We start from the raw sequence: 8,353 nt of genomic DNA, 5'->3' as shown, positions 1-8,353 counted from the left end.
CTATTCAGAAAGTTGCGGCGTCTATTATGTGCATAGATCTTGTTACAATTAGTTTTTTACGAAACAATTACAATCAAAGCTGTTCGAGGTATTTAAATTTTAGTCTTTTTTTCAAAATTCGCGAGAAAATGCCCGATGTTTTTCTCCTGATTACCAGTCGAAATGCTGAGATAGCTTGCAGCGGGTTGTACGCCACGTTGTCAAAGCACCCTTTATATATCACTGTGACACTTTGCGCGGCGGCATTTGATAAAGACCAAAATTTCTATCACATGAAAAGAGCGGAAATTGTTCCCTTCTAAGTGATCTACGAGTGATCTAGGCATGTTTTATAGTATGATCTTCGTCAACATTCGCTCGCCAACTGATCTGAGGTAACGAAACCTGCTGCCCTAGTGGCGGCGGCCATGCATGCACGGCGCCATACTTTACCATAGCCATAGTTTCAAAATATGCCAAATCACTAAAGTCATGTTGCCGACTATTGATTTGAGTAAGTCACACTTTTTTTCTTGTTGCACTTAACAGCTTAGTTTGGCGTGTTTAACTTCTGAATCACATAAGCCAAGCTAAAAATTCCAACGAGAATGTTGCAGACATGTTCGCAAAACATCCGATTAGAGAGTTTCTAACTTTACTATAATAGGTATTAGTTTGTCTGCTTACGTGGGTCCCGCGAAATATTGCAACGAAGATGCGCGAGCGTACGGGGCGCGGAAGAAGAGAAGAGTAGTGGAGCCGGCGCTTGGATTGTGTGGTTGGGTGAACCGGACTAGGCCTGTCTCAGAAGTACGCTGCTCTTTCCCAATGCCATTTCACCTCATCTGTAAATAAACACAATCACTCGTAACAGTTTGGTGGAGGTGCTGGGTACATCGATCTGGACGACCCAGCTCTACCAATTTTGCGACGGCAGCAGACGCTTGGCAGGCTTGCCACCGCAGCTACCAGACATGGAGGACGCAGGAGCAGGCCATAACCTCGCCGCTGATGAGCAACACGCTCACCCGCCAGGACAAGCTGGCTGCAGCACGTCGGAACGTCAACCAAGGACCTTTTCGGGGCAGCCGGATGACGATGTTGAGGGATTGGCTCAAGCACTACCAAAGAGTGAGTCGCAGCAACCGCTGGAGCACTACTAAGCAGCTCGAGAACGTGGTGTTTTTTTCTCGTTGGCACCGCGTCTCTTTGGTTCGACAACCACGAGAGTGCATTGACCACATGGGACATTTTTGTGGACGAGCTGAAGAGGTGTTTTGGTGACTCGACTGCTAAGGTCAAGCAGCGGAGCAAACGCTTTCACGCAGAGCTCAGTTACCTGGCGAAACATGCACCACCTACATCGAGGCCGTCTTGAAGCTCTGCGGAATCGTGAGTGCGACCATGTCTGACGAAGATAAGGTAGGTCATCTCCTCAAGGGAATCGCGGAAGACGTGTACAATTTTCTTATCACTAAGGAAGACCTACACACACCTTCCGACCTAAGGAAACACTGCGAGCGTTCGAAGCGCTAAAGAGGAGGAGAATCCTACCGAAATTTGGACGTCTTGACAATGTGCCCACGATTGCAAGTGTCAACCTTCCATCGCAGGACGACATCTCTTCGATTATAAGACGAGTGGTTAAGGAAGAACTTGCTCAACTGCAAGCTGTGGACACCGCCGGTGTCTGCCATCAGTGTGCATTCGACCAACGCCCCATGAACCACCGGTACCTCGGATGCGTCAGAGCTACTTTGAGCCTCGCCCGAATTACACCGATCGGTTCGAACGAAGGAGTGAACGGCCACTGGAAAACCAGGAACGCAGGCAAGCTGCATCACGGCGATTTACTCCTCAGCCGCCATCTCCCGGCTTTTATCAACCAACGAGGTCTACCTCGCCGGAGACGACTAGACGCGACACCCGTACTTGCTACAACTGCGGGCTACCTGGACACATCGCTAGGTACTGCTACCGTCGCCAGCAGCGAGCTCCACGATTCAACGTGTACACTCCCTATGTGCCTGCTGGCGAGTCTCGACCATTTCAGAGCTCTTTCCAACGGCAACACGCAGCACGTGCTGACTCGCCTTGCTCCGACCGCAGCGTTACCCCACCACCCGCACGCCAACAGCGATCCCCGTCCCCGCGTCGCCGCTCGGGGACGCCACCACCACTGGGAAACTAACTGGTGCGACCGATGGGGGCGAGGCCGCAAAATCATCTTCCGCAAGACCCCCTTGTGTTGTAATGGTTGAGAACAAAAGTGAGTGTTTTTGTAGACAATGTGAGTACTGTTGCATTAGTTGATACCGGTGCTGCAGTTTCTATAATGAGCATGTCTTTTAAAAATCGTCCTTGGGACGAAAGTAATGTTTGCTTGGAATCGGAGTGCTACGTTCCGCGGCGTAGGGGGAGAAACGTTGAGCCCGGTTGGTGTTTGTTCTGTTTTACTTTCTGTAGGAAATCAAACGTTTAGAGCTGAACTAACGGTGCTTGCACGTGCGACCCACGACGTCATTCTAGGTATAGATTTTTTGCGTGAATGTGGGTGCCACTCTGGATTGTGGTAGTGGTGGGATTATTTTTCGTACCGTGTTGCCCTCCTCCGTTGACGGAAGATACCGTTGATGACAGCTCGGACGTGTTTTCCGTGTCTCAAGACGTCTGTTTGGCCCCGCATACCGCAATGTTCGTGCGCGTAAACTCTTCACGTTCTCGTGCGGGTTCTTACTATGGTTTAGCCGAGCCGAACTTCAGTAACGCACTTAAGAAAAACGTTTATTGTGCCTCGTTGCCTCGTGCTCGCCGTCGATGGTTGTGCCGATTTGTGGACTGTGAACGTTTCCGCGCAGCCCATATCTCTGCCTGCAGGACTTAAATTGGCAAGCTTTCAAGAGCAAAGTACTCTACCATACGGTCACTTGAACTGTCGGCGGCCGTAAAGAAACCCCACGCCAATTCGTACCCCGACTATTCTGCCAGCATTGACCGTATGATCAACAAGTCGCTTCCTTCAACTGAACGGTCTCTACTGCAGGAGGTGCTCGCAGGCTACGCCTCAGTTTTTGACTTTGCCCAAGACGAGACGTCTACCGTTACGCCACCGTCTTCACGTACGCAACACCGCATCTATACAGGCCAAGCACCACCAATACGCCAGAAGCCCTATCGCGTATCGCCTTCCGAAAGGAAAGTCATCGCTGAGCAAGTTGAAGACATGCTAAAGAAGGGCGTCATACAAGAATCGTGTAGTCCGTGGGCAGCTCCTGTCATTCTAGTCAGGAAGAAGGATAATTCATGGAGATTCTGCGTAGACTATCGTCGCCTAAATGCCATTACAAAAAAAGACGTGTACCCTTTGCCACGTATAGATGACGCCGTGGACTGCCTGCATTCTGCCTCCTATTTTTCTTCTGTTGACTTGCGTTCTGGGTATTGGCAAATTCCTATGCATCCCTCAGATAAAGAGAAGACGGCCTTCGTAACACCAGATGGTCTTTTTGAGTTTAACGTTATGCCCTTTGGTTTGTGTAACGCTCCAGCGACATTCGAGTGATTTATGGATACAGTACTCCGTGGACTAAAATGGGAAATTTGCATGTGCTATTTAGATGACGTGATTATCTACGGAAAGACTTTTCAAGAGCATAACCACCGCTTGTCACTTGTGCTTGAATGCTTACGCGAAGCTGGCCTTGTTTTAAACTCAAAGAAGTGCCATTTTGGAGAACGTCAAGCCCTCGTATTAGGCTTTCTCGTGGATAAAGACGGCGTACGACCAGACCCACAGAAGACCGCAGTGGTTCGCAACTTTGAGCAACCACGAACAGTGAAGGACCTGCGAAGTTTTCTGGGTCTATGCTCATATTTCCGCCGATTTATTAAGAACTTCGCACACCTTGCTTCCCCACTGACGTCCCTTCTTCATAAAGACACACCGTACTTGTGGGATGATAAATGTGAGGCTGCATTTCAACAGCTGAAGTTTTTATTAACTTCAGGACCCATCCTGAAGCATTTTGATCCTGATGCTTTCACTGAACTTCATACTGATGCTAGTGGCCTAGGTGTTGGTGCTGTGCTGGTCCAACTCTGCAACAGCCGTCAGCACGTCGTAGCATATGCCAGTCGGACACTGACCAGAGCAGAGAAGAACTACACCGTCACCGAGCTCGAGTGCTTAGCAGTCGTCTTCGCCATTCAGAAGTTCCGACCGTATCTACATGGCCGCGGAGTTCACAATAGTGACCGATCATCACTCACTATGCTGGCTTGTGGGACTTCGCGACCCGTCTGGCCGGCTGGCTCGTTGGGCGTTTGCGCCTCCAAGAGTACAGCTTTTTCTGTGACCTATAAGAGCGGACGATGTCACACGGATGCCGACTGCTTATCCCGCCTTCCTTCAGTACACACCAATGCTGACGGCGATGACATTGATGACTATTTAGTTTCTGTCTTGTCCGACTTCCCAGATACCAGCAGCTTCAAACGTGAGCAACAACGCGACCCTACCCTGAAGCCCTTGCTCGAAGCTGCACATAACTCCGCCGACAAGCACTTTACAATTTCAAATGGCTTGCTGTACAAGAGAAACTATTCAGCCGACGGCCTCCCGTTGCTTCTAGTGGTGCCGGAAAAGCCTGCGCCAGGTCGTCCTTCGTTCTATGCACGATGACACAACATCCGGTCATCTCGGTTTCACACGTACGCTACATCGACTACGTGAGAGGTTCTACTGGCCGAAAATGTGGAAGACCACAAAACAGTACGTCGCCAGCTGCGCTATATGTCAGCGCCACAAGCAATCCACCACTGCTCCGGCAGGTTATTTGCAGCCCATCTCACCACCGACATCCCCTTTTGAAAAAGTCGGCATCGACTTGCTCGGACCCCTTCCTAAGACCCCATCCGGCCACCGATATGTTATAGTGTGCGTAGATTATTTAACTCGTTATACGGAAACGGACGCACTGACATCGGCCACAGCAGCCGCTGTTTCCTCTTTTCTGTTACAACGGGTCATACTGCGTCACGGTGCTCCACGGGTTGTCATCAGTGACCGTGGACGGCAATTTATCGCCGATGTGGTTGAAAAAATTTTGCGCCTCTGTGGCTCCTCTTATCGCCACACCACCCCTTACCATCCGCAAACTAACGGTCTCACTGAGAGAACGAATCGAACTCTTACGAATATGCTATCGATGTACGTTGATGCTGACCACAGGAACTGGGACGCCGTCTTACCGTTTGTTACTTACGCATATAACACCGCCAAGCATGAAGTTACTGGACATTCGCCTTTTTTTCTGCTTTACGCACGAAACCCACGGAGCTTTCTGGACACCCTCTTACCTTTCTCGCATGAGGAAGATCTGTCCATCGCTCAGACGTTGTGTCGTGCTGAAGAAGCACGTCAACTAGCGCGCCTTCGAACATTGTCTTCTCAAGAACACAGCAAGAGTCGCTACGATGCCAAGCATATCCCCGTAGAGTTTTCTCCTGGCGACTACGTTTGGCTGTGGACTCCTGTTCGTAGAAAAGGATTGTACCGGAAGTTTCTAGCAAACTATTCCGGCCCATTCGTGATAGTCACTCGTCTCAGTGACGTGAATTACGTTGTCGCCCGGGTCACAGCCAATAACCGGCGTTCGCGCGTTACGCAAATTGTTCACGTAGCCCGCCTCAAAAGTACCATCATAGGCATATTTAACTCGCTCGGCGAGCTTCGTCTGCCGCCGGGGGAAATGCAACGAAGATGCGCGAGCGTACGGGCGCGGAAGAAGAAGAAGAGTAGTGGAGCCGGCGCTTGGATTGTGTGGTTGGGTGAACCGGACTAGGCCTGTCCAGAAGTACGCTGCTCTTTCCCAATGCCATTTCACCTCATCTGTAAATAAACACATCACTCGTAACAATATAAAAAAATACCACGTGACGTGTCCGCTTGCGCGCAAAGCGCGCTGTGATTTACTCAAATTCCGCCTGCGAACGATCATAGCATTCGCTGGGTTTGCTGCCGTGACAGGGGAGCGACGATGGTGGTGGCTGTTCGATGGCACAAGTTTTCCTAGAGGCCGCACAAGCAATGACCACATCGTCTGCTTGTCGCTGCCACGAACCGCCGTCAGGAGAGTACGTGCGATTCCCGGCGTGGAGGAAGTAAAAAGGAAGGAGAGAGCATTGCGCCATGTTAAAGCAAGCGAGCAAGAAAGAAAGTAGTCCATCCTGCACACATACGCCAAGATTCGTCTGCCGTCAATTTACGGTAGGAGAGGGTCTCCTGCTGATTTTACAGTCAAAGCCGTTATGAGATCACAACGACAGTACCGTAGTTGTCCGTCGTCACCGCCGCTACCGCCGGTGTGCGTAACCGCTATCACGCGAATAAGAAAGCATGAGGTGAATACAAATATCCAGGATGGGATTTGACCCGGGCCCTCTGCGTGGCAGTCGAGTATACTACCACAGAGCCACGCTGGTGCTTGATAACTCGGACAAGGAATGACGTTGACATATAATATAGCATGGCAGAAGAGTAAAAAAGCAACCAGGCGGCACTCAATGCTAAATTATAAGACGTTGGCGCTAAACGGGACAAGGACGAGTACAAGACGCAGAGAAGTATACTAGCCCCGTTTATATTTTAACTATGATCAACTAGCCCAGCAACAAATTTTATTGGCACTCAATGCTAATTCCACAACAGGTGTGTGGTTTAAGCTTACCGTCTACTATAAAGTAGTCCGCCATATTTCTTCATCGTCACCAGCTACATGCAGCATCCATAAGTGCCCCTAATTCCTCACAGATGTGTCGCTGGTTCCATGCTTATCCGCAAAAAGACGAAGTGTCATAGTGCGCGCTTCCGTACTCCAAAAAATTTTAATTTAAGGCGTGGTAATCCAGGCAACGGAATCAGGGCGTCAACGGACCTTATATAAACGTACTGAAGAAATACAGCGGCCTCCACAGCCACCACACCTCCATAACGACAGCGACAAATTCCCAATAAAGAAGGGTGTAGGTAGGGAGACACCATCTCCCCAATGTTTTCCCCGCGTGATTACGGGAGGTTTTCAGGGCCCTAGATTGGGAACAGTTAGGGGTATGAGGTAATGGAAATTACCTTAGTAACCTGCAATTCGGTGATGACATTGAATTGATGGGTAACTCAGGAGACGAATTGCAACTCTGATTATTGAATTCGACAATGAAAGCAGAACGGTAGGTCTGATACGCAGAAAACTAAGGCAATGTGAAGCAGTCTCGGAAGAGAACAGCGCTTTGCGATAGATACCGAGGCTCTGCAATCTCTAATAAATACGTCTACTTAAGGCAGGTGGTCACCACGAGCCGAACCGTGAGACTGAAAAAACTAGAAGAATAAGTATGGGATGGAGCACATTCGGCATTTACTCTCAAATCAAGAATGGTAGTTTACCACTATTACTCAAGCAGAAGGTATATAACAGCTGCATCTTACCGGCAGTCACCTTCGGAGCAGAAATCTGGAAGCGTAAAGGGGGTTCAACTGAAAACTAAGGACGATGCAGCGAGCAATGGAAAGAAAATGATAGGTGTAACCTTAAGGGGCCAGAAGAGAGCAGAGTGGATCAGGGACTAATTGGGTGTTAAGGACATCTTAGTCGAAATGAAGAAGAAGTGGACATGGCAGGGCATGTAGCGCGTAGACAAGATAACCGCTGGTCAATAAGAGTAACTGACCGGATTCCTAGAGAAAGACAAATGCGCGAGGGGAAGACAGAAGTATTATGTGCAGATGAGATTAAGAAGTTTGCGTGTACGACGTGGCAGCAGAAAGCCCAGGACCGGGTTGATTGGTGGAACATGGGAGATGCCTTTGCGCTGCAGTGGCCGTAGTCAGGCTCATGATTATACCTTGCCTGTGGCTCTAGAATGGCTTCCAGGTTTCGCTGTAACTGTGCTGCGCGTTGCGCACAGGCCTGGCGTTTTTTTTTTATTGCTCCTTAATCATTTCGCATGAAAAATACAAAAACATGTGATCTCACTGTTTTTGAACGCTTTCCTTTTTCAGATTGCAGCAACCCCAAAGCAATCCCTTGCTCTCCTTTCCAACCTCGGGATGATCCTGTCTTGGGCAAATAAGCAATTTGCTTTTAGCAATAGTGCACTTCTCAATGTAAACTGGTAAATAAAATGACTTGTTCACGCCTCATGTGTGCGTCGTGCTTCAATACCTAAATTTGGCGTCTATGTGAGTTCAAGGTTACAAGGATTTGCCCTCGTGAGAGAATCTACGGTGCAAGTTCAGTAATTGTAGGAACGCTCCTCATTTTATACCGTTATGCATACGCAAAATACTTTGGCTCGCCAGTTTGAGTTCTTTCTA

Source organism: Rhipicephalus sanguineus, unplaced genomic scaffold (genome assembly GCF_013339695.2).
Source record: "Rhipicephalus sanguineus isolate Rsan-2018 unplaced genomic scaffold, BIME_Rsan_1.4 Seq10829, whole genome shotgun sequence".
Taxonomy (NCBI): domain Eukaryota; kingdom Metazoa; phylum Arthropoda; class Arachnida; order Ixodida; family Ixodidae; genus Rhipicephalus; species Rhipicephalus sanguineus.
Note: the sequence above shows the minus strand (reverse complement) of the source record.